We start from the raw sequence: 25,540 nt of genomic DNA, 5'->3' as shown, positions 1-25,540 counted from the left end.
TACAAATAATATATAATATTTATAGCTCTTCCCCTGAGATGTGGCATAAGTCTCCTCCCTTTTCTCTCCCAGGTGCTTAGAATTGCTAATGTTTGCAGTGGCTTGTAGGTCCTCAAGTCTTTATCTTGGTGCCTGGTTCTTTTATTCACTATGACCCCTCACTGGGCCTGATATTGGGTGCTGTCCTTTGAGAAATCGCTGATAATTCTACTACTGGAAAGTAGTGTAAAGCCCAGGGGCCAATAAAGTAAACAAAACAAACTTCAGCAAAGGAATGACACACCAATAATAATAGTATAACAAAGTGAGGAACTTTATGAGAACATGAAAATAGGATTTGAGGAAGGAAGGGGTTAAGGCTATCTAATAATTAACCAACATTTATAAATAAGTAATTCTCCAGCTCCTCACATTCAGACTTTTCCCCTGAGTGGGGCTGGGTCCTCTCCTGACTTCAACCAACTCACTGGTTTCCTTGGTCTGGAATCCTTCTGGGATCTCATCTGGTCAAAACTGTCTCTGGATCCTAGTCACTGCAGTGCTGGAGCTGCCTGATTCCTCTAAGGAGAGTCTTACAGGGGTACAAACTCCCTTCAGGGAAGTAGTAATTTAGCAGAGCCTCCCTGAGCCACGTTGTCTCTCTCTTAGGGTATGTCTACCTTGCAATTAAACACACATGGCTGGCCTGTGCCAGGTGGCGCAGGCTATGGGGCTGTTTAATTGCAGTGTAGATGTTCAGGCTTGGGATGGAGCCCAGGCTCTAGAACCCTGCAAGATGGGAGGATCCCCACATCTACACTGCAATTAAACATCCCCTTAGGTTGAATGCCCTGAGCCCAAGTCAGCTGGTACAGGTCAGCAGCGGGTTTTTAATTGCAGTGTAGACATAACTCTTAAATTCCAAACTCTTTGTCAGTCTGCCCCTTCCCCAATTAACTTGCTGGACTGCTCAGCTAGATCACCCTATTCAGACACCTCCCTAATTGCACCTAGCAGGGGGTTCCAGTTTCATCTGTTCCCTGCTGCCTCCAACAAGACTGGGGATAGGGTCACAGGACTTTGGTAGCCATCTTAGTAGTAGTGCTCCCTAGAGAGCAGAGCACTAGAACCTGGCAAACCCCAAGTGGGGATTACACCATTCAAAGAGAGTCATGGACTCCTTGGTGGACTGTCTACGCTTTTGCTATACTTCTGCTAATCTACTTCTCTCTCCTCTTCCTTCTCCCTGTTCTTCATTCATCGCTCCTCTTTTGTTCCCCCTTCCTTCTTGTTGCTCTGATTAGTCCATAACTTAGGGGTAGGTTATGCATTTAGCCCTGCGCAAGTGCAGTGCATTAACTGCGTGGCCTGAGGAAGCATTGTGCCTTTTCCCCTTGTTCTGAGAAAGAAGTTAGTTAGGTCCAGATCAGCAGTGGTACTCAAGTCCCATTTTAGGCACCTTTGCAAGCCACAAAACTGCTGCTTGGCAGCTGCCTAACACTATACGCACCTAAACTCAGCACATCAGTTTTTGCAGTCCCTAGATGCCCATGTTTCTGCCTCTGGGCATGTGCACTGCTGCCTACCTCTAGGCATCTGGGCACCTATCTCCCACGTAAGCCCCAGAGTGATTCATGAACCTGGGGACAATAGGCGTTCCTCCACTTAACTCACATGCCACTGGACTATGGGATATTCATGGGGGCAACCTCAGTCATTCCTACTGAAGTTGTTCCACTTTAATTAAGTAATTGAATAATTAAATGGGCCAGAGAAAGAGTGAGAATTATTCTATAGCCAGTTGTTGGAGCATTCATCTGAGAGGTGGCAGAGTCCTGTACGAATCCCTTCTCTTCATCAGGCAGGTGGCAGTCTCCCACATCCCAGATGAGTATCCTAACCACTGGGCTAAACGTTATAAGGGAGGGCCTCCTCCTCCCTACTCCAGCTGTTTTGTCTGGAATTAGATGGCCTCTAAGCATGCCAACTGGACGTTGGCCCTTGCATGCGAGTTAGTTGGAGGAGCAGCAGAGCATGTATCTTTCACTGGTTTGTGGATAACAACCAGAGATAGGCGCCTTCCTGCAGCCCAGACTTAGGTGCTTATCTCGGGGAGAGGGGTAGGGTTTAGCACACCCCTCTTGTCAGCCTCTCCTGTTGGCTAGCTAAGGCATTCTCCCAGCCTAGTGGGTTGCATTTTGTGGATCACATTCCAAGGTACCTGTCGCTTTCCATTCATTGTAGAGGGAGCCTAACCATCCGACTCAGGCTTTGTGGATTGTTCCTGTGATTTCCTCGGTGCCTAAAAGTTAGGCATCATGACACTGTGTCACAACACCTCAGTCTGTTTGTGGATCCATTCTTCACCACTACCCTTCCAACAGTACAGCTTATTTCCTGTCTCGTGCTTCACCAGCACGTTGCAGGTGATGGAGATGGAGATGGAGATACGGCTCTGCCCCTCCCGACCCCCATGTTTACAGGGAAATATCTGGAGAACAAGGGGTGCACTCTGCACCCCACAAGACCTGGACCCAAGATTTAGGTAGGTCTCGCTCAGCTGATCAAGAGGAGTGGGGAGTCTTACTACCCTGCTCAACCAAGTAAGTCACAATCTAGGCTTTTTGTAATTTATCAAATAACAAGAAAGAACACAAAAGGAACAATTATGTGTTACATAATCACCATTCTGTTGTATTAAAGGCATTCATTTTTTCTGCCTGTGGCCATGACATTTGTCTTTTCCTTTCAAAATGCTGAGTGAATTTACAAGTGACTTTCAATAAGACATTTGTAGTAATTTTCTTTTTTCTAAAATAAATTTCTTTTAAGGAAAAATAACGTCTCCCACATTCATTATAACGGAAGTCCTTTTGCAAGACACATTCTGCCCAACACATTTACTTACAACAAAAGAGTAAATGACGTGACAGATTGCAGTTTCTAGTCAGCCAAACAGCATTACAGCCCTATTCTTTTCAATAGCTTAAGACACTGCAAGGAATATTTTACACAAACTTTTTGTTGTTGCTTACATGTACAAAAGACAAACTAAAGTTATATTTGTGCTTTTTCTAAGAGTTTTTTTTATTATCTTTTTCTGTTTTAGCCCCCTGACCTAATGGATCAAAGCTTAAAATAAACAAGGCTATGTCCACTGACAGAAAAGAAGCGTGTTTGCAGAGAACTTTGACTCGATTCAAACTAATGCATTTGCCAGCAGTTTTGTAAACTTCAGCCATCTGTTGTTGAGTTTTGGAAACCATGATTCCCTTTTACATGGAATAAAAGGTGCTAAATTTAGATGCTATTTAAGAACAAGACAAGCTATCAGGGTGAAAACCTTGAGAAACAGCAGAAGCAATAAGTGAAGATAGCTCTGAAAAAATTTAAGGTGTGCAGCCTAACAACATCACAACACGTAGTGGGGGTAGATTCTCCTCTTACTTACACTGGTGTAAATCAAGAGTAATTTAATCAAAATTGATATAGGTGTCAAATTGATGTGGAATTAGAATGAGGCCCATAGTTTCTTAAGATATCTGCCTGAAGGATTAAATTCTGCTCTCAGTTACACTGGCATCAATCTAGAATAACATCACTAACTTCTGTGGATTTGCACTCGTGTAACTAAAGCTGCATTTGGCATAAAAAGTTGTTTATGTCCTCTGAAATAATGGCAAACATCCAGACTGACAGATGTATTCAATGTTTTGGCCACCTGAAAAGAATTGGTTGGCTAAATGCAATAGTTTGTTCTATTTCTTTTCACAAATCATTCCTATTTCCTGCATGTTTAAAAAAAAAAAGATTTCAGATAATTCTGTCATTCAAGCACCTTATCATCAACTACAATGAAATTTATCTGTTTCCAATTATCAAAATGTATTGCAGAGCACATCATCCTTGAGAACGGAAGCTGATAACTTTAAAAATAAAAATATAAAACTTACAGGAACAACAAAAAACACAAATGAGAAAAGCATTTTGTTTCCTTTTGGTGGATATTCTATGCAGAGGATATAGTGGCTACATGATATTCAGCAAACAAACCCTCACACCTTATGAGACTTGTGCCTGACATCGGGTTTGGCACAGGTTTCAGTGCTGATTTGAACTCCATGATTTTTTAACCAAATTCAAATATCTATGTGTCTTTTCAACTTTCTCTCTATGCAGTTTTGTTTGTTTTGTTTTGTTTACCAAGTACGTCAGGGGAACAGATAACTGGGGGTGGGGGCTAGCATTAAAAAATAAGAAGATAATAGCTGTTGAAAAGCACTTTAATGAGTAGTTTGCACTATAACTCAAGTTGTCCACTTTTAATAAAGTGAAATAAACAAACTTCTGTTCCAAACTCAGTGTTTGTTTATTAATGAAATCCCTAAATTTTGAGGGGATGCTAAAGCCCTCATTATCTATATCCATGTACATATAAAACAAATTGGTCAGTTAGGTTATCATGCAAGTATAACTCCAGAGTAACTCCATTAATTTCAGCAGAGTTTTAAAAACCTAAGAATGGCCATAATGGGTAAGATCAATGGTCCCTCTAGCCCAGTGTCCGGCCTTCCGACATTGGTCAATGCCAGATTTTTCAGAGAAAATGACAGGGCAATCTTTGAACTCCCCATCCCATGTCCTCGAGTCCTAACTTCTGGCAGTCAGAGGTTAGGTACAGAGTATGGGGTTGCATCACTGACTATCTTGGCTAAATAGCCATTGATGGACCTATCCTCCATGAACTTATCTAATTATTTTTTGACCCCAGTTACACTTTTGGCCTTCACAATATCCCCTTGCAATGAATGCCACAGATTGACTGTGTGTTGTATGCAGAAATACTTCCTTATGTTAGTTTTAAACCTGCCACATATTAATTTCATTAGGTGACCTGTAGTTCTTGTGATACGGGAAGGGGTAAATAACACTTCCTCATTCACTTTCTCTTTTCCAAGATGAATATTTCCAGACTTTTTAATCTCTTCTCATATGGAAGATGTTTCATTTCCCTAATCATTTTTGTTGCCTCTCTCTGTATTTTTTTTCCAATTCTAATATATATTTTTTGAGAAGTGGTAACCAGAACTGCATGCACTATTCAAGGTGTAGGCACACAATGGATTTATGTAGTGCCATTATAATATTTTGTCTTATCTATCCCTTTCCTCAGGGTTCCTAACATTCTCTTAGCTTCTTTGACTGCTTCTGCACATCAAGCAGATTTTTTTCAGAGAACTATTCACAGTGACTCCAAGATGTCTTTTTTGAGTGGCAACAGCTAAGTTAGATCCCATCATATTATATGTATAGTTGGGATTGTTTCCCAACGTGCATTCCTTTGCATTTATCAACATTGAATTTCATCTGCTGTTTTCTTGCCCAGTCACCCAGTTTTGTGAAATCCCTTTGTACTTCTTCCCAGTCTGCTTTGGCCTTAATTATCTTGAGTAATTTTGTATCATCTGCAAATTTTGCCACTTCACTATTTACCCCTTTTTCCAGATTATTTATGAATATGTTGAACACTAATGGTCCCAGTACAGATCTTTGGGGGAACCACACTATTTACATCTCTCCACAGTGAAAAATGACAATTTATTCCCACCCTTGGTTTCCAGGCTTTTAACCAGTTACTGATCCATGCGAGGACCTTCCCTCTTGTCACATGACAGCTTACTTTGCTTAAAAGCCTTTGGTGAGGGACAGTGTCAAAGACCCCTCAATTTGTCACCTAAAAAGAATGGGTCAAGTGTGGGAACCTCCCTCACATCTCCTGCAGTGAAGACCAATGCAAAGAATTAATTTAGCTTCTCCCCACAATCATGTCTTCCTTGAATGCCCCTTTAGCACCTAGATTGTCCAATGGTCCAAATAAAAGTTTGGCAGGATTCCTGCTGATGATGTACTTTAAAAAAATCCCTTTTTTTGTTTGTTTCTTTTGCTAATTGCTCTTCAAATTCTGTTTTGGCCTGCCTATTTATACTTTTACAGTTGACTTGCCAGAGTTTGTGTTCCTTTCTATTTTCCTCGGCAGGATTTGACTTCCAATTTTTAAAGGATTTCTTTTTGCCTCTAACTGCCTCTTTTACTCTTTTGTTTAGCCATGGTGGCATTTTTTGTCTTACTTTTTTTTGTTTTGGGGTATACATTTAATTTGAGCCTCTATTATGGTGTTTTTTAAAAAGTATCCATGCAGCTTGCAGTACTCCAGAGTTATACTGTTGTTACAGAACAGCATGTGGCCCATTGTGTGTGAGTACATTCATGCAAACTGTTGAAAAACCCAGAAAAACACAAATCAGAGTTTTAACAAAGTCTTTTCTGTAGAACCAGCGTAAATTTGACCCCTGTTGTGTCTGTGTGGTGAGTTAAGAGAATAGTCAATAGGGCTTACCTGCTAAACAGGAGGAATGAGTTCTGACAATCATTGCTTGCACACCCAAAAATCTTGTTGAAATTGGGGCAGCACAATAGTTCAGACCATGGGTCTCCTGACATTCCCATCACACTCCCTCATTTCAAAGGCATCAGACTGAATGTTGTTGTAAATGTGCAATAGTTAATAAGATTGTAAGCTCCTTGAGGCAGGGACCAACTTTTTTGTTCTCTGTTTGTACCGTGTGTAGCACACTATTGTCCTTGGTCATGAGTAGGGCTCGTAGGTCCTATGGTAACACAAACAGAAAATAAAAATACAAAAAAGTATTGTAACAGTAAATGTTTTAAATATTAAATTCAATAATTTATTTATTTTATTACATATTTTAACTTGGTTAACTAAAGATTTAGCTGATATGAAAGTGATAGATGCAACGATACATGTTAAAGAAAAATGTCTGTTGTGATTACATATGCCATCCTCTGCCCCTTCTCCAGAGACTGTCCACACTAGGATCAAAGGTGTATTTTTAAAGACTGTTAGCTAACATGTTTTAACAACCTAGTATAGACAGGGCATGTTGTGTTTTAACACATTAGTCATTCAATGTGAACCCTAGTAGAGAACTTAGAGTTCACCTTAACCAGCCAGCACCTGTTAAAATCCAAAGACAGAAGATAGTGGAGCCACCACCTACCATGGGGTATAATCACTTCAAGGACAAAATGACCATTCTTGGAAATCTGCACAAACAATATGACAATGTTCAAAGCATATGTGTGGAGCACAGTTAGGGCCTAATCTTGAAAGAGTCAATAAATGTTGAGGGCCCTCAGCATCTTGCAGCCTCTAAAATAGACTGATCACTTTTACTAATCCAAAACTAATTTTGTTGGACACTGCTGTCACGTTTTAGGGTTCAACCTAGACCAGTGAGAGGTTGTGTCACCTCTTGCCTTGTAACCTCAGGTGCCTTAAATGCTCTGCTGCTGTGGTTCATAGCCCGGATACCAGCAGTCAGGCATGCTGCAGTTCCCTGAATATCTGTGTGTTGTAAAGCCCTGGTTCAGCACTCTGACCTCAGCAGAATCTACAACAAAACAGACCCACCCTGGTTACCACCTGCCTTGGTTATTATGTGTAGGGTGACCCCAACACACCCTCAGTCCCAAATTTACCCAAAACGTTCTGCCCTGAAATGTCCAGCCCTGTCATGGAACGTTCAGAGGAGTAATATGGTCTGTTGCTTCCTTAAAGAGGCAAAAGCCTCCAGCAGCTTGTTGCTTTAACTGGCGTTAACAATGACTTCAATGCAAGCACAGCGCTGGGTTGGTTTAGTTTAAAAGTAAAACAAAAGGTTTTAACAAAAGAGAAAGGTTTTTAGTGAGTTCAAGTACAAGGATAAAGTCAAGACAAAATGGGTTACAAGCAAATAAAAGTAAAATACACTTTCTAGTGGCTAAGACTTAACTCAACAAGCTACAGCCTTGGTTCAAATAGATTTCTTACCAATTTTTTTCTTTATAGGCATGGCTGACTCTCAGTCAAGATGTTCTACAGAAGTACAAGGTGCTGATTTCCCTTGCCTTCCTAGGTGAAAGATCTAAGCAGGTTTTTTCAATTATATTCAGTTTCCAGAGACTTCAAACCCTTGGTCAAATGGCCCAGCTTTCTCAGCTTGCAAGAGCTCTGTCATCCAGGGATGGATTCTAAGATAGCTTCTTCTCTCTCCTTATATCTTCCCAAACTCACTCTTTTGTCCCTAGACTCAGGATGACCTCATGCTGTTCTTCCAGTCCTATGGACTTCCCATCTCCCCGCTGATTTATAAATGTGACTTCCATTGTTTTGGTCACACCTGGACTAATTTTGTTGGAGAAAGTTAAATAGCAACTTTCCCACATGTCTGGAGGAAAAACCTGTTTCTCCATGTTTGGTCACAAACTAAAGAATAATATCATTGAGTATTCAAAATTTCACATATAGTGTTAATATATCAGTAATATTAATTATCAGTGTGTCATTAGCTTTCATAAAAGACTACCTGATACACTTTTATAATACACTAATATTGTATACAATCAGTTGCGGCAATCACTTACCATTTGAGGTTTAGACTCCCCATCTGTATAATCCAAAGACTCTCTCTCCCAGTCACTAAGTTGGTGGCTTTGTTTACCTTTTATGTAAACGGACTTTCATTGTCTGTGCCTGACAATCAGGCTGGTCAGACAAACAAATACACATTCCATTGTCCAGGGCAGCCTGGACTTATACATTGCTTGCCAGACACATTTTAAGAATGTAATTCTAGCACATACCTGTAACTCTTTGTACATGCCCTGTACATACACCACATAAGAATATTAATGATCAGTGAGTTACTAGTTTTCTAATGTTATATACCAAAAAGTGGCATGTAATATATCATGACAACAGTGTGTTAGGTGTAATGAGTATGTAAGGCCTGATCAGAGTTGTTCACACAGATTAGTGAACCATCAGTGGGCCATTGTGTCACAACAGCTTAGGAAGTGCAACCATTTCCCTTAATGTTTTCATCACAATTCTAATTTCCTATCTAACTGAGTGGAACAGTGGCACCATGTACTTTAATGTATTCCATAATATGCAGTATCAGTCCTTGCATAAGTTGCTTCCTGCAGCTGACCTGCTATTGCAATAAATAGTACTGAAGATCTATTCATTTTAATGGCACTTAATGTAAGAAATGTAGTAGAGCACCCTATTCCTGCCATTGTGTTGTTCAGCAAAGGAATAGTATAGTGCACAAGAAGAGGTTGGTTTCATAGTATACAATAGGATTGCTGCTTCATGCAGTTTTCTTCTCCTAATGTTTATCCTGCCATAGCTTATGTTCAGAAAGTTGCTACTCCTAAGTGTAAATACAGTTCACTTACCACTTGCTAGCTGCAGCATATGCTCAGGGCAAGAATAGAAGGGACACTGACAATTCACATTCCAAAGTGAAACAAATACCTTCCCACCCCAAATCAGACAACTCTAATCAATAACCAATAATGATTCTTTATTATAACAAGATTTACACAGTGCTTCTCATGCTGGAGGTACTATATACATAGAGTAACATTAGTATGCAGCTACATGTGGAGTTCATGTAGGGGGAGGTGGAATCCAGCCAGAAAACACACTGCACAACCATGAAGGGAGATAAAAACTTTGGCCAAGTTCCATAAGATCTTTAATGTCATCTCAGAGCAGTAGTACTGAATATTTATATAACTATGACACCTGGTGGCCTCCATCAGGATTAAGGCCCAATTATACCAGGTACTATAAAAACCAAACAGCAAAATAAAGCCCCTGCCCCCAAATAATTTACAATTCAAGAAATCAATAGTCTAAAAATAAATACCATAATGTGGGTTGATATGGCTCCAGGCTATTTGGCACAGGAACGCTCAGTGCCATGCAAGAGCCTCAATCCAGCTTCCATTGAAGTCCGCAGACAGATGCCCCTTGTTTTCAACAGGAATCAAATAAGACCCAGCGTGCACATTCAGTGAGACAAGGATTCTCTGCTCACTGAATAATCTACAAAAAGAAAAGGAGGACTTGTGGCAACTAAACTAAAACCTCTCCAGCTAAAACCTCTCCAACGCATCCTCAGCGATCTACAACCTATCCTGAAGGACAAACCATCACTCTCACCGATCTTGGGAGATAGGCCAGTCCTTGGCTACACACAGCCCCCCAGCCAGAAGCAAATACTCACGAGCAACCACACACCACACAACAGAACCACTAACCCAGGAACCTATCCTTGCAACAAAGTCCGTTGCCAACTGCGTCCACATATCTATTCAGGGGACACCATCATAAGGCCTAATCAGATCAGCCACACTATCAGAGGCTCGTTCACCTGCATATCTACCAATGTGATATATGCCATCATGTGCCAGCAATGCCCCTCTGCCATGTACATGGGCCAAACTGGACAGTCTCTACGTAAAAGAATAAATGGACACAAATCAGACGTCAAGAATTAGAACATTCAAAAACCAGTCGAAGAACACTTCAATCTCTCTGGTCACTCGATTACAGACCTAAAAGTGGCAATTCTTCAACAAAAAAACTTCAAAAATAGACTCCAACGAGAGACTGATGAATTGGAATTCATTTGCAAACTGGATACAATTAACTTAGGCTTGAATAAAGACACGAAGTGGATGGGTCATTACACAAAGTAAAACTATTTCCCCATGTTTATTCCTCCCCCCGCTGTTCCTCAGATGTTCTTGTCAACTGCTGGAAATGGCCCACCTTGATTATCACTACAAAAGGTTCCCCTCCCCCCCCCGCCCGCTCTCCTGCTGGTAATAGCTCACCTTACCTGATCACTCTCGTTACAGTGTGTACGGTAACACCCATTGTTTCATGTTCTCTGTGTATATAAATCTCCCCACTGTGTTTTTCACTGAATGCATCCGATGAAGTGAGCTGTAGCTCACGAAAGCTTATGCTCAAATAAATTTGTTAGTCTCTAAGGTGCCACAAGTCCTCCTTTTCTTTTTGCGGATACAGACTAACACGGCTGCTACTCTGAAACCTGAATAATCTACCTGGCAGACTGAAAAAGGTGGAGATCACTTTAAACAATACGCATTGTGTCTACATAGCCCTGCTTTATTCAAAGTGTCTATTTGCTATGCAGCTAAATTATCCATGCACAGTTCAGACTTACCTTCCTTCTGAACATGGCTTATTTAGTGCTGTCATTACTAAACATTTACTGCACATGTAGAAAGTGTGATGGTCAGTCATAAGCTAAACAAAATCAGGGTTCATTGGAACATTCAAAGACACTACTTAGTCAGAGCTAATGCTCGCCCAACTTTCAACCCCCAGCCATGTCAGCTCTAGAGTTGTTCAGAAAAAGGTTGGCAAGGTTTGTATTTATTTATATTAGAGGATAAAGTGTGGGTTTTTTTCACCTTTCTCATACTCAAAAATGGATTTCAAAATATCAATTTTAGACAGAGAGCAGGCCTGGGAAATGTCAGCCTGATAGGTGAAAGTCTGAGAAAGTTATGAGCAATTCAAAACAGGATCTCTTCACCTATGCAGAACCCCACTGGTGGATCTTATTTCAGGATCGGGAAATAGTTTGGGTACTTTGCACACACAGCAGCCATACTGGTTTATAGGCCCCTGAGATAGAAAATAAAGTTTAAAGACATATATTGCATGCCATGCATCCATGTGGTTTTAAGGATTAAGGAAACGAAGTGAAATTTACCACTGTGTGACCTATGCAATACTTAAGTTCTCCTTAAGCCCTCAAAATAGAATCATAGTGCTAAATTCTCTCCTAGAGTAGCTCTCTTGAAGTGATTAGAGTTAGATGAGCAGAAAATGTGGCCCATAGATTTTAAGACCAAATGGGACCATTCTGATCATCTAGTCCAGGGGTGGGCAAACTTTTTGGGCCGAGGGCCACATTTGGGTGGGAAAATTGTATGCAGGCCAGAGCAGGGGGTTGGGGTGTGGGAGGGCATGCGGTGTGCAGGAACGGGCTCAGGGCAAGGGATTGGGGCAGAGGAGGGGGGCAAAGGACAGGTGCAGGGTGTAAGAGGGAGCTCAGGGCGGAGGATTGGGGTGCAGGAGGGAGCTCAGGGCAGGGGATTGGGGTGCAGGAGGGAGCTCAGGGCAGGGGATTGGGGTGCAGGAGGGGTGAGCAGTGCAGCAGGGGTCTCAGGGCAGCGGTTGAGATGCAGGAGGGGTGCAGGATGCAGCCAGGGGGCTTAGGTCAGGGGTTGGGGTGCAGGGTGCAGGCAGGGGGCTTAGGGAAGGGAGTTGGGGGGCGGGGTGCACGAGGGGTTCATGTTCCAGCCCGGCGCTGCTTACCTAAAGCAGCTCCGGGGTGGCAGTGGCGCACACCAGGACCAGGGCAGGCTCCCTGCTTGTCTGCCCTGGCCCCATGCCACGCCGGGAAGCGGCCGGCACCACATCCCTGTGCGGCCCCTAGGGGAAGGAGGGCACAGGGCTCCATGCGCTGCCCTTGCCGCGCCTCCAGGTACCTCCCCCAAATCTCCCATTGGCCACGGTTCCCTGTTCCCAGCCAATGGGAGCTGCAGGAGGTAGTGCCTGGAGGCAAGGGCAATGCACAGAGCCCTCTGCCCCACCCCCGCACCGAGCCACGGGGCCTGTGGCACCATGTGGGAGCAAATCCTGCGAGCTGGATCGAAAGCCCTGATGGGCTGGATCTGGCCCGCGGGCCGTAGTTTGCCCACCCCGATCTAGTCTTGAGAAATCTCCCAGTGTTTTCAGTAGTATAGGGAATTATTCTTTGCTATTAGGCAAGTGAACACCGTCAAGCCCAATATTCAGAAAGACCTGAAATCTTAAAGACTCTATGTGATGATGAATTTACAACTTCCTGTGGTAAAATGTTCCAATTATTAATAACCCTCTTAAAAGCCACTTCTTACAGGCAATTTTAATTTTTGTAACTTTAACTTCCAGCCGTTGAATCTTGTAATTTATAGACTATGATCAAGTTGCCCTTTAAAAACAGAGCTTAAAGGGAACTTAAGTTGTGCGTAAGTCTTGTGCAGGCCCTCTGCACGCGGACAAGTTTCAGCCACTGAGAAGAAGGCAGGCAAGAGGAAATATGGAATGGCAAAGTAGTGGGTTTATTCCAGAGTGATAGTAGAATGATAATTGCTCCTGTAATCTCAAGCAATTACAGATCTTGAAACACAATTAGGGTTTCTAATATTAAAGTTATTGTAACTACACTCATGATATTTACACTGTAGCCAAAGTATGTGTTATCATGAAAACATGATGGTATTATATCTAACGATCAGTATTACTGCAACAACTAATTCATTCTTAGTTTTCCCATAAAATATACTTTTTTGATTTTTTTTATGTTTGCATATTTCTGAAATTCTATTTAAAATGTTAAATGTATGGTGGGAATAACAAGTAAGATTTGCTTTGATTTTTCTAGAAGTATCACTTTAAAGGTTCTTCTTATAAGGCCAATGTGGGGGAAAAAAACCCTGAAACAAATGGAGATCCTTTATAAATTAGAACAGCTCACCTTTGGTATAACTAAGAGTTGGTAGAACTGTAATATTAATCAGACTGAAGAGCAGAGGAAAGTATTTAAATGGTCAATTTGTATATTAAAAATATTGAATGGTGATGGACAGAATGTTAGGAGAAGGAGAGAGAGGAGGAGGACGAGAAGGAGAAAACTTCTGGAAGAGAAAACTGAGGGAAAGGAGAAAGAATTGGATGGAAGAGAAAGAGACAAGGAGGAAAGGGAGAACTGGGAGAAACAAGGAGAGTGCAGAAAAGGAGGAGAGATTTGGTAGAAAAATGGAAAGGAAAACTAGGGGAGGGAAAGTGACAAGACAAAAAAGACGGGAGAGAGAAAATGGGCCAAAAAAGGTCAGAAATATTTTAACCATAACACTTTTTGGCATCTGGGGAAATGCAAAACAGGAGCTCAGGCAGTTACAAAAGTGTGCTTTCCAACCAGAAAGTTGGCAACCATTGCCATAATGAATAATGGTTAAATAATGAATCGCCCACATAAACAGTCTCATATATTCCAAGACCATATTGCATGAACTACTTACTGTGCTTTACAATAATGAATTAAGCCTTACAAACTTCCCTTTGAAGCAAGCATCATAAGTAGTCATTCCACAGAACTCACGGGACACAGAGTTTTAGTGACTAGCCCAAGATCCCACAAGTCCTTGGCACTGCCAGGAACAGAACTTGGATCATCTGACCGATGGTCCTGTACTTTAACTGCTAGATCATGTTCAAACTCTAGAATGATCATTTAGAATCATCATGGTACAACAGAAAAAACAAACTGGTAGACAATCTCATCAGTTAACTAGGCTAATATATATGCTTAGAGTGTCCCTTCTATAGCAGCAGCTATAATAATTATCTTCTAAAATTGATGCTGTGTGACAAGCGTATAGCAAATTAGCAGCATCAAAAGCTTAATAAGGTTGCTAAGCAACGTAGCTTTGCATCATTCACAGACTGATTTGTACAAAGTCACTCTAGAATGACTTTGATGATTGCAGCCTTTCTCCTTGATTGCCCATTAGGAGTAGGAACTGTAATTTGGGGTTGCCACCTGCCTGTTCTATTATTAGTAAGACAATTTCTTATTCTCATTCTCTGTCCTGCAGACTGCACCCAATATAGTGGTGTTTGGGGAGAGCTGGAATCAAATTGTCATGTTTTAAGGTTCCAGCTGGAAACCTGTTACTTTGAATGTAGGAGAGGTATTGAGCATTTTCCATTCCCACTGAAGTCAAAACAACTGTGGGAGCTCACCACCTTTAAAATCAGGCCATGTATGTGTGTTTCCAACTCCTGATGACCTATGCTGGAAGATGGCTGAGATAGATCAAAGAAGTGGGACTTCTTTGCATACCAAAGACAGCAAAGTTTTCTAAAACAGATGATGGTTATTTCATGTTTTAGAATAAACAGTGTATCATACTTTGTGACTGTTGTACCTTACTTAGCCTCACTTTGGCTCCCTTCTGAATTTTGCCCTGTGAATTCTTATGAGCATGAGTTTTGTGTAACTGCAACCATGGATCATTACAATTAGACTTCCAGGCAAAACTGAACAGTTGCTTGAGTCTCCCAAAGCTTGAGTTCACTAAGAAATATGAGAGTGGTAAGTATGTGAAAGAAGAAGATAGGATTTGTGAATAGTCATATTTGACCAGGAAAAAGATAAGATTAGTTCTCTAGTGAACGTATGAGATAAGCATCATTAATTCTTTCTAAAAGCATTGTCATAAGGTCATCAAGATCAGCACTAATATTTTAAGTTCTTCCTTCTTTGGGACAGGGACCACATTTTTGTTTTGCATGTATACAGAGATACCCTAATCTCTGACTGCTGCCTCTAAACAACCACCAGAGTATAAACAATAAGTAATAACCTTAAATGGTGGAAACCTGGCAAGAACATCTAGTCTCATTACATTTTTGAGCCAACATGTAATGAGAGATTATTTGGATGAGATTTCTGTTATATCAAATCATTTCTGCATACTACCTTCCAAAGGCAGAAAACCCAGAATTTGCATTCGTAGTTACATCAGGATACACAGTGCTTACGGAATTTTCACTGACTGCAACAGCCTCATTATTTTTGATAAAACATGCCAAATGGATGTTATGCCAGATGTTGACCTGGCAGATCTATATGAAAATATTAAAGAAGAATCAAAACTTATATGCTTACAAAATGTCCGTATCAGCTTTACTAGTTCTAAGATGGGTTAGTCAAGTGGTAAGGACTAGAGGCAAATTGAAAAGCAAGAAAGAGCTGGTAGTCATAGTAAAGAATCTGCTTACAGGTGATCCAGGAAGATATTGCTATTTACTGCTTGACTTGGAAACAGCATTCATGTTCTGCACATCTTATGTTGGAAAAAACTGCTCAGCATGTATCTATCAAACAATTTTAATGGTTTATGTATCATCCATTGCTGTGGTATCTAGAAATTTTTAGCATAGCTGTGCTCACCCTCTGTAGGGAATGGGTAGGATAAGGTGGTGTTAAAATTATTTAATCAGACCAGCAAAGAGCATTTGGAAGGGCACCAGATAGCACATGATATCCAGTCATTTTCACCTTTTGAAAACCAAAAGAAACTGATAAACATGGTTGGATGTGGGATACATAGGATTCCAGAACTATCGATTAATGCTCAGCTAGCATAAAAACCTGTTTTGATTTACCTGAAGCATCCCAAGACATAGGGATTCATTTTAAGGTCTGTATTTTAAGAAATCATATGCACATTGTGCATAAACTGCACGCTCAAATCATCCACTAAACGTATGACTGCTGGTTTGTGTGCACAAACACAGAATATGCATACATATTAGACATTTATTTACACCCATATATTTCTGAAAATTTAGGTTGAAATTCCTTCAAATATTGAGAAAAACTAGGTAGACAGCATTAGAAAACCAAACCCTAACTTGGAGACTCTTCAAGAATGCCCCATATTCAGAATGGAAGTTAACCAAGGAATTCTTGCCTTGGTGTAGTTCGCTAAGGTAAGTTTATAGGGCTTGATCAATGGAGGCCTCTCCACTCATTTCAGTAGGTTTTAGATCAGTCCCATAACCCTTTATATTGTTATATATAGGTTCTAAATCTATATAGAAACTAGCTTTGCTTGTGTTTGGGATAAAAATATGCTTCATTGCTTCTATTTGAGGAACAAAGATGATGGTTTGCTCAAATTAAAAAACAAAAACCACAGACCTCCACATTTTCTATTTTTTCCTCTGTTTTCAATTGTTTCCCTTCTTTTGTACAACAAACAGACGAAAGTGTGGGAACCACATACACACCTGTACCCAAATACTGGATTGGGGAAAGCTGTAGACATGATATATCTTGATTTTGGACATTTGACATAGTTCCATATGACATTCTCATATGTAAACTAGGGAAATGTGGTCTACATGAAATTACTAAAAGGTGGGGGGTAAAATTAGTTGAAAGACTATACTCAAAAAGTAGTTATCAATGGTTAGTTCACTGTCAGACTGGGAGGCCATATCTAGTGGGATCCAGCAGTGGTCAGTCCTGGGTCTGGCACCGTTCAATATTTCGTTAATAACTTGGATAATAGAGTATACGTATGTTTGCAGATTATACCAAGCTAGGAGGAGACGCAAGCAAGCACTTTGGAGGGTAGGATTAGAATTCAAAATGACTTTGAAAAATTGGGGAGCTGATCTGAAATCAACAAGATGGAAGTCAGTGAAGACAAGTGCAAAGTACTACACTTGAGAAAAAAAATGTACAAATGCAAAATGGAAATAATTGGCTAGGCAGTAGTACTGCTGAAAAGGATCTGGGGGTTATAGTGGATTACAAAATGAACGAGTCAACAACATGATGCTGTTGCAAAGAGGCTAATATCACTCCAGAGTGTATTAACAGGAATGTCATATGTAAGAGATGAAAGCTAATTACCCCACTCTACTCAGCACTGGTGAGGCCTTAGCTGGCGTGAAGTGTCCAGTCCTAGGCACCACACTTGAAGAAATATGTAGAAAAACTGGAAAGAATCCAGAATAGCAAAAATGGTTTAGAAAACCTGACCTATGAGGAAAGGTTAAAAAACAAACAAACAAACAAACTGGGCATGTTTAGTCTTGAGAAAAGAAGGCAGAGAGGACATAATAGTATTTAAATACGTTAAGAGCTGTTATAGAGAGGATGGTGACCAATCTTTTTCCATGTCTACCGGAGGTAGGACAAGTAATAATCAGCACTAAAGGAGATTTAGAGTAGATATGAAGAAAAACTTTCTAACTAGAAAGGTCATTAAGCACTGGAATAGGCTTCCAAGAGAGGTTGTGGAATCCCTATCATTGTAGAACAAACACCTATAAAGAATGGTCTTGGTATATTTGGTCTAGGGTGACCAGATAGCAAGTGTGAAAAATCAGGACAGGGGTTGCGGGGTAATAGGTGGCTATATAAGAAAAAGTCCCAAATATCAGGACTGGCCCTATAAAATTGGGACATCTGGTCATCCTAATTTGGTCCTGCCTCAGCACAGGGGCAGGGGGTGGATTAGATGACCTCTTGAGGTCCCTTCCAGCCCTGCATGTCTGTGATTCACTATTCTAATTTTACTACTTAACAAATGTAGCATTGAAAAACTTTCTTAGGGTTGGAAAGCATTTTGCCTGAGGTTGAATGCATTTAATATTTTCTCTAAACACAAATTCCATGCACCTGGTCTATATACAATCAGATATTATATAGATATGAGAATATTCATAGTTAAATTAAATAGGCTACTTCTATAAAAGATACAAACCTACGGCATAATACAACAATTAACTAACATGGGGTGGGGAAAAACTTCCCCTCTGGATAGGTTATTGCAAAACTCTCCATTATGTAGCTTTTTGCACCTTTCCTAAGCATCTAATACTGGCCACTGTTAAGGACAGGAGACTGACCCAGATTATCTGATCTGGTATGGCAATTCCTATGATTCAGAAATGTTCAGTGCATGAAATTTGCTAAAAGCTGCTACTTGAACAGAGATATGCTGGCCTAAAAATAGAGATAAGCATCGCAAAAATACACCTGTCTACCAACTCAGCTAGGGCCATTATCTTCATTGGTTTTTTTGATTTTTATTTTTGAACAGTTATTCTAAACTAGAGTAAAATGATTTTTAAACGGTGTTAAACAAGTCATTCAGACAGTTTTCTCCTAAATGCAGTCCTTCTCATTGGTTTCTTTGTATTTGTCCAGTACCCTGGATGACAATGTTCTTTCTTCCTTTTGTCCAGTCCTTTATTTTTTATCACACGCTTTTCTATTGATGTATACAGAAAAGAAATACAAATTCACAACTAAAAGAAGGTAACACTGGTAACAAGAAACACCATGTTACCAGGAGCACCGAGGCAGATTCAATGTACTGTTAGCAAATTAATCCTGGTAATATTAATAGTTTACATTCAAATCATACCTACTATCAGAACAATTCTAATGGTACAGAAAAATAAAAGAGCAAGGGACATAACAAATAATGCTGTGGCAATTAACAACAATCCCAGCACTGATTACAAGGAAGCTTTGAGCAGAGAAGCTTGCAGTTGGAGATAAAGAGGTGGGGAGGAAGGTATATGCTGGAGCTCAGCCATATGCAGAAGTAGCTTTCTAGGTGTTCTGGATTGTCCAGCAGATGTTGCCTGCTCTGAAAGTTGGTGAAAAGTCAGTCAATATTCTCCCCCTGCCCCACCCATAAGTTACTGTTATTATTTCTTTGAATTTATACAGATTTTGAAGTCAGAAGGGACCATTACATCATCTAGGGTGGACACCTATATATCACAGGCCATAGAATTTCACCCAGTTACCCATGCATTGAGTCCAATAATTTGTGTCTGACTAAAGCATACCTTCCAGAAAGGCAGTCAGACTCCATCCGAAGACATCAAGAGATAGAGAATCCACCACTTTGTCAAGCACCCTGACTCTTAAAAATTATCTATAGCAGCAGACACCCATGCTATGCTCTGGACCTAACTGGTTTGCCCAGAAAGATAATCACCCCAGCCCCAGCTTGATCAGTAGCTTGAGAAAAGAAATAAGAAAGATGAGCTCCCATAAATAACTTTATTTTCAACAGTTGTTCCATTTGTCAGTGCCAAAATACAAGTGTATATTTTGAAGATGCAAACTGCACCGACAAAGAGGGAGGTGCCCATCTGAAAATCTGTCCAAAAAGGTATTCTTTGAAAATGTAACCCTGAACGTGTGTACAAATGTGACTCACTGAGAAGCCCAATCCTTTTGCCATTGACTTCAATGGCAAAACTCCCCAGTGACTGCAGTAGATGGAGATGGAGCAGTTCCTTAGTTAGCATCAAGCCTTCTAACCATTCTCAAATCTGTTCTCAACCAACAGCCTTTTATAATGACAGAAAAGTGTACAACTTATTTTTAAAAAATCAGTCTTGCTCTGAAATATTCTGAAGGCTCAATTGTAAATCTTGTACACATAGTACCAATATTTTACTGTTCTGGGACAAATCAAATAAAAGAGTACAGGCATTTTATTTTTAAGTCTAAAATGTGTTTGCTGAAGTTAAAGATTAATGTGAAGACAGTAGTTCAGAATTCCAGTAATCACTGAAGCTAAACATACCATGTGTACAGGGCTTGGACTTGTTTTTCTCAGTCTTGTCCCGGTTCACTGGTCACAAATGTATAAGGAACTGTAGAGCTATCTCATCTTCAGGTCAATCTTTGTTGAGTCCGTTAGGTGTTTCCTTTTGCTACTTCAGGTATGTTTCTTTCAGATTTTACAATTTTTTAAAATCACATTGAAGATAGGATTTCTTCAACATATTGAACCTCAGCCCATCCTCAAGGAATCAAGCCGTAAGTCTTTATGGCACTTTGCTACAAAAATTATTTAACATGCATCTAACATTTCCATTTTCTGCTATTCTATAATATTTCCTTTTCTTCTTAACACAGGCTTTTCAAGATTTAAAGACTTTGATAACATTTCCATCATAAGATATATATTGCAAATCATAAGAGTAATTTTATAAGTGAGGCTAAACAAAATGGATCTAGTTAACAGTTTCATTTTTTCCTATTCCTTCATATATAAAACAGATAAAATGAAGAGTCATAAATAACAAAGAAAATTAGTTTCCTTTTGTTTAAAATTAACAGATCAGATCAGGCCTATTTTATACACAGAGATGCAAAAGAAATATTGTGAGTTTATTAATTGCAAAGTATAAAAGAACAGGAGAGCTAATTTTTTCCTGTGGCCTTGTACAAATCTAAATTTGTCCTTCTTTGTCTGGAACTACATACTGGGGGGAATTAACTACTCCAAGTTACCCAGTGGTTCCCTTCAGGTAGTCATGGAAAATGTATAACAATAACAGCAGCAACAAATAAAACTATTGACTTCTACAGTACTTTTCAGCTGAATATTTCAAATGTTAAGCCTCACAACATGCTATTATTCCCATTCTATAAATGTGGAAATTGAGGAAGAGTGACACTAAACTACAAAACAAGTTAAAAGCAGAGCTGGAAATAAAGCCAAGAATACCTGACCCTAACCAGTAGACTCCATTCTTAAGTCCTTTAATTTTGCTGTTAAACTCCAATTTCCTAAATAGCAGAAACTAAACCTAGATATATGGGAAGAGTTTCCCAGTATTATAACCTGGCCAGTCAAAAAAACATAGCTTCCGCCTCTCGTTGAGGTGGGGTAATTATGCCGAAGGGAGAGCGCTCACCTGTCGGCAGGGTGTGTCTTCACCAGATGCGCCACAGTGGCTCAGCTGCTTCGATGTAGCTGCACCGAGGTAGCATGATAGGGAAGCCAAGCTTTCAAGCTACTCAGAGCTCTTTCTTCGGGTCACGGTAGGATGTATACAAAATAATGAAGGGAAGGTAAATCAAGAGCTATGTGTCCCCTCTCCTAACAGATGAAAAAGGCAACAACTTTAAGGAATTTAAAAGTGATAAAAAGAAATACTTCACAGAATTAAACTGTGCAACTCATTACCACAAGTTGGCATTTAGGACAAGAATTGATTAAGTTCTTTAAAAAAATGGGGGGGGATTAGGCATTTATATGGAGTGACAATAGCCACAGTTACATCAGACAGGGGGGTTTGGATGGGATATAAACCCTCATGCTCCAAGACAAAAGAGAACTGCTAACGGACAGATTAGAAAGAAATTTTACCACAGGCAGGTTATTTTATATTTCTCTCTGTGAGGTTTCTTGTACCTTCCTCTGAAGCCTCTGGTACTGGCTTGTCAGAGAAAAGATACTGGGGACTAAATAGACAGCTAGTCTGATTGGGTATTCCAATTTGAAGTCAATGGAGCTTCACCACCAAAGATGATGATGATCATGATTTATGATGGCCCTGCTATGCACTGGACACTTTCCCAACAATCAGGAAGACTGGTTCCTGCTCTGAAGGTTTCACAGTCTACAGGGGAAGGAGAAGAACAGCAGGCAATGATATTGTGATGTATTTGGCCCAATGTTTTACCCAAGTTATTCAATACTATCCATTAAATCAGATAACTGCACTTTGCTAGGAGGAAACAAAGCCCATTCTTTGCTTTATAAAATTACCCCTATCTCAGATTCATGTTCCCAGATAAAGCAGGCTCAGGCCACAAATGCCTGGCAGAGATTTCCCTGCTGCAATGAAACTCCCTGTTGGGCACAAGTATCCTACGGAGGGGGCCTGTGTCCGTGCTGCTGCTACCACCAGGCATAGGTGATATGTAAGGGGTATGTAAGAGCCTGGAGGAGCTCCACTTTAGCCCCAAACTTGGACCAAACCTTTACTGAGGTTTAAAGAAAGAGGAACTAACTTTTCCATTACTATACTTAATTTTTGTGTTGTTGCCTGAATGGGAGCTATGCTCTCATGAAAATCTGGCCCATGAACACGTTTTTATGGTAAGCTTCTGATCTGCTATAGTCTTAGATAAACATTATCACAGGATCAAATAAAAAATTGTAAAGGCTAAAGGTAAAAACATTTTTTTATAAGCCAGACATTAAAAATTATTTTAATTTGATAAAAAAGAAAATGCTACAGCTAATTATAAGCAAAAATAGAAAAAGATTCAGGTTACATATAGAAATCTATAGACAAATTGCAAGGATTACAATTTTTTTAAACAGATAATAAAATGGAACTAATAAGCCATGTGCTCATTATCGTCCTGACTACTTTGCACATGTTGTATTTCTTTCGCTCTCTGTATTTTTGTCTCCTTAAATTGAAAGTTCTTTAGGGCAAGAACTAATTCTTCCCATGTTTTTGTACCTCAGTAAGTACAATGGGGCAAAGTCTCTGAACACTAAGTAATTTTAATAATAATGCATCAGTTGTAGCATGCACTATAGAAGACTATATGTCTCAGGTTTGAAAGCCCTCAGCACCAAGAATTCCAATTGACTTCACTAGGAGTTCCAAGTATGAAAGGCTTGGAGAACTGAGCCAATAGCAGAAAGAACTTTAATTGAAAATACATTCAATGAGAAGTAAAGTTCTTAATTTTAATACTTCAGATGTTTCAGCACTAATTTTCTGAGGCATTCAAGGTATTTCAGTTGAAAAAAGAAAAATAATTAATATGCCCAGTTTAGTTTTCCAGTTTCTCAGATCCTGTTTTCTTATGTTGCTTCCAGAAAAATGTAACTATTAAAACAGATTAACAATAATTCAGCAGCTGCTCTTAAGTTCCCTTAGTAACAAAGACAATCATGAGAACTCAAAAAATTCCATTTTGCTGTGCTGTTATGCAGGCCAGTAAAAACTATCCTGCCAACTGATATCAGGCTTTAATTTTTCTAAGGGACTCTAACTACGTTGCAAATCCTGCCATCATGTACCACCATTTAGTCATTATTAATAATATTTGTAATGCTTTGGGGTACTATAGATTAAACAACGTACTCAGTTATACCTGAAGTCCATGATAGAACAGGTAACAATCCAGACCTCCTGAGTCCCAGTCCAGAGCCTTAGCCACAAGACTGTCCTTCCTCATTATTCATTTTGGAACCATATAAGTTCCTCATTAACTTAATGACAACAACATAGGATAGGTAATGTACAGTACCATGCCATAGTCTCGCATTCCAAGTAATGCTTTGAACACCACAGAGGAGCTCCCCATTAATGACTGGCAAACCCGACGAGATGAAAAACATGGGATCCACAGACCTATCCTCTGAAATTTTGCCCAAAACTTGAACTAGAACGTTTTTTTAGGTGTAAAGGAAAAAGAAAAAGAAAAAGGAAAACTTACTAACTTCTATATTACTGCTATTTTTCAGTTGTTCTTCTCTTTACTTGTAAGTGGCAGTTAGGACTAGACTCAACAATGCCCAGGAGAAGATGAGAAAGGCTGTTTTTGTAGTATATCCAGCCCGAAAATCAGAAGAAAGAACCAGGAATCTCACAAGGAAGCCTGATCTCCAGAGATTTCTAGCCACATTTTGCAGAACCAAGACATTTGGATAAAGTCTGGGTAAGCATCCAAACTTGTGATGGCTTCTCTGACACAAACCAAACCTTGTGAGATGTCTATCAATAATCTCAATACAGAAACAAATATGGAAAATCTTCTGTGAACGGACTGTCATTCCTTGTGGTTAAAATAACCTAGAGAACACAGGAAACTTACCTGTAAAGTATATGTCAATATAGGAGCCTGAGACACTATCCGCCTTTCAAGAGAAATGAGCAGCATACTGAATTCTTAACCTTCAAAAGAAGAAAAGACTCATAACCCATTGGCTAATGAGTTTTTGAAAACAGCAAATATACAGTGGCTTTGCTTATAACAAATAAAAAGTCCCTGTGATATTAACCCTTCGGATGTCAGTATGGATGTGCTTGTCCTCAGCATTTTTCATATTTATTCATTCAACTTTGCAGAAGCCCCTACCCAGAACTGTAGGTGCAGACAGATATGTCACATACATTCAAAAATTCAGGAGATTAAAATTACCATAAAGCCCTCCCACACCATACACGTGCTTCTTCTTCCCAATAACCCTTGGAAATTAACAGCCTCCAGAGGACATCCATCTGGCTACTAACTATCTTCCAAAGAATTAAAAACAAATTAAAAAGTTGACATTTTGTACAGTAAAAGGAAAAATTAGCTCTCTTGAAACAGCAGAGATCAAACTATGTTCAATTTAGTCATACTGTTTGGAAGGGAAATCTTCCAGGTTCTCTGACATTGGATCAGTGTTTGCAAAACTCATCATGCCCAGCTGTGTAGAGGCTCCAGTTTGGGACCTGCGTTAAATATTTTGGGGCTCAGATTATTGCTGAAACTTGTTGGTTATCTTGAAACATGGGATCTGCTTGCATGGACAAGTTGCCTCTTTCAGTGTTGTGTTTAGGGCAGCTGTTACCCTTGTATTGGGCTCACAGGTAGGAGATATTGCTAACCCTCAAGAACTTCACCCAACCTTCCCTGGCTAAGAGGTTGGTGTTTGCAATACAAGGTCTAGACAGCTGGATTTCACACTAAAAGGAACTCTTTGGGGACAAGATTGTGTTCCTTTTTGCAACAAACTAATTAAAAACGTGTGCACGTGTGCATGCACACACATACACACACACAAGATTGAGAGCTGCTATTTCCTGGTGCATTTGTTACATAGGTTTATTTTTATATTTGTGAATAATGTAAATATATATATTACTTTCCATTCCAGGAAGAGGCTCTCTTTTAATATATAACTTTGCCACTATGCAAAACGTTGCCAGCAGTTTCTACCAATATCCACCCTCTAGCACATCACTATGGCTCCTTGGATGGTTGATTTAATTGCCTCTTTCTCATGTAATTAATCTCCATTAACTGTGTGTTCTTTTGAGACACAGAATGAAAACCAGTATTTCCTAGTAATTGAAGACAATGAAAAGAGAAATTTGAAAGGCAATTTAGAGGTATAATAGGGTTTGAGCACAGGACTGGGAGTCAAGACTCCAGGGCTTTCATCCAGTCCCTTCCACTGGTGTGTTGTATCCTAAAAAAGGCTAAGA

Source organism: Natator depressus, chromosome 1 (assembly GCF_965152275.1).
Source record: "Natator depressus isolate rNatDep1 chromosome 1, rNatDep2.hap1, whole genome shotgun sequence".
In the NCBI taxonomy this organism is placed as follows: Eukaryota; Metazoa; Chordata; order Testudines; family Cheloniidae; genus Natator; species Natator depressus.
The sequence above is the reverse complement of the archived record's forward strand: the minus strand, read 5'-3'. Positions refer to the sequence as shown.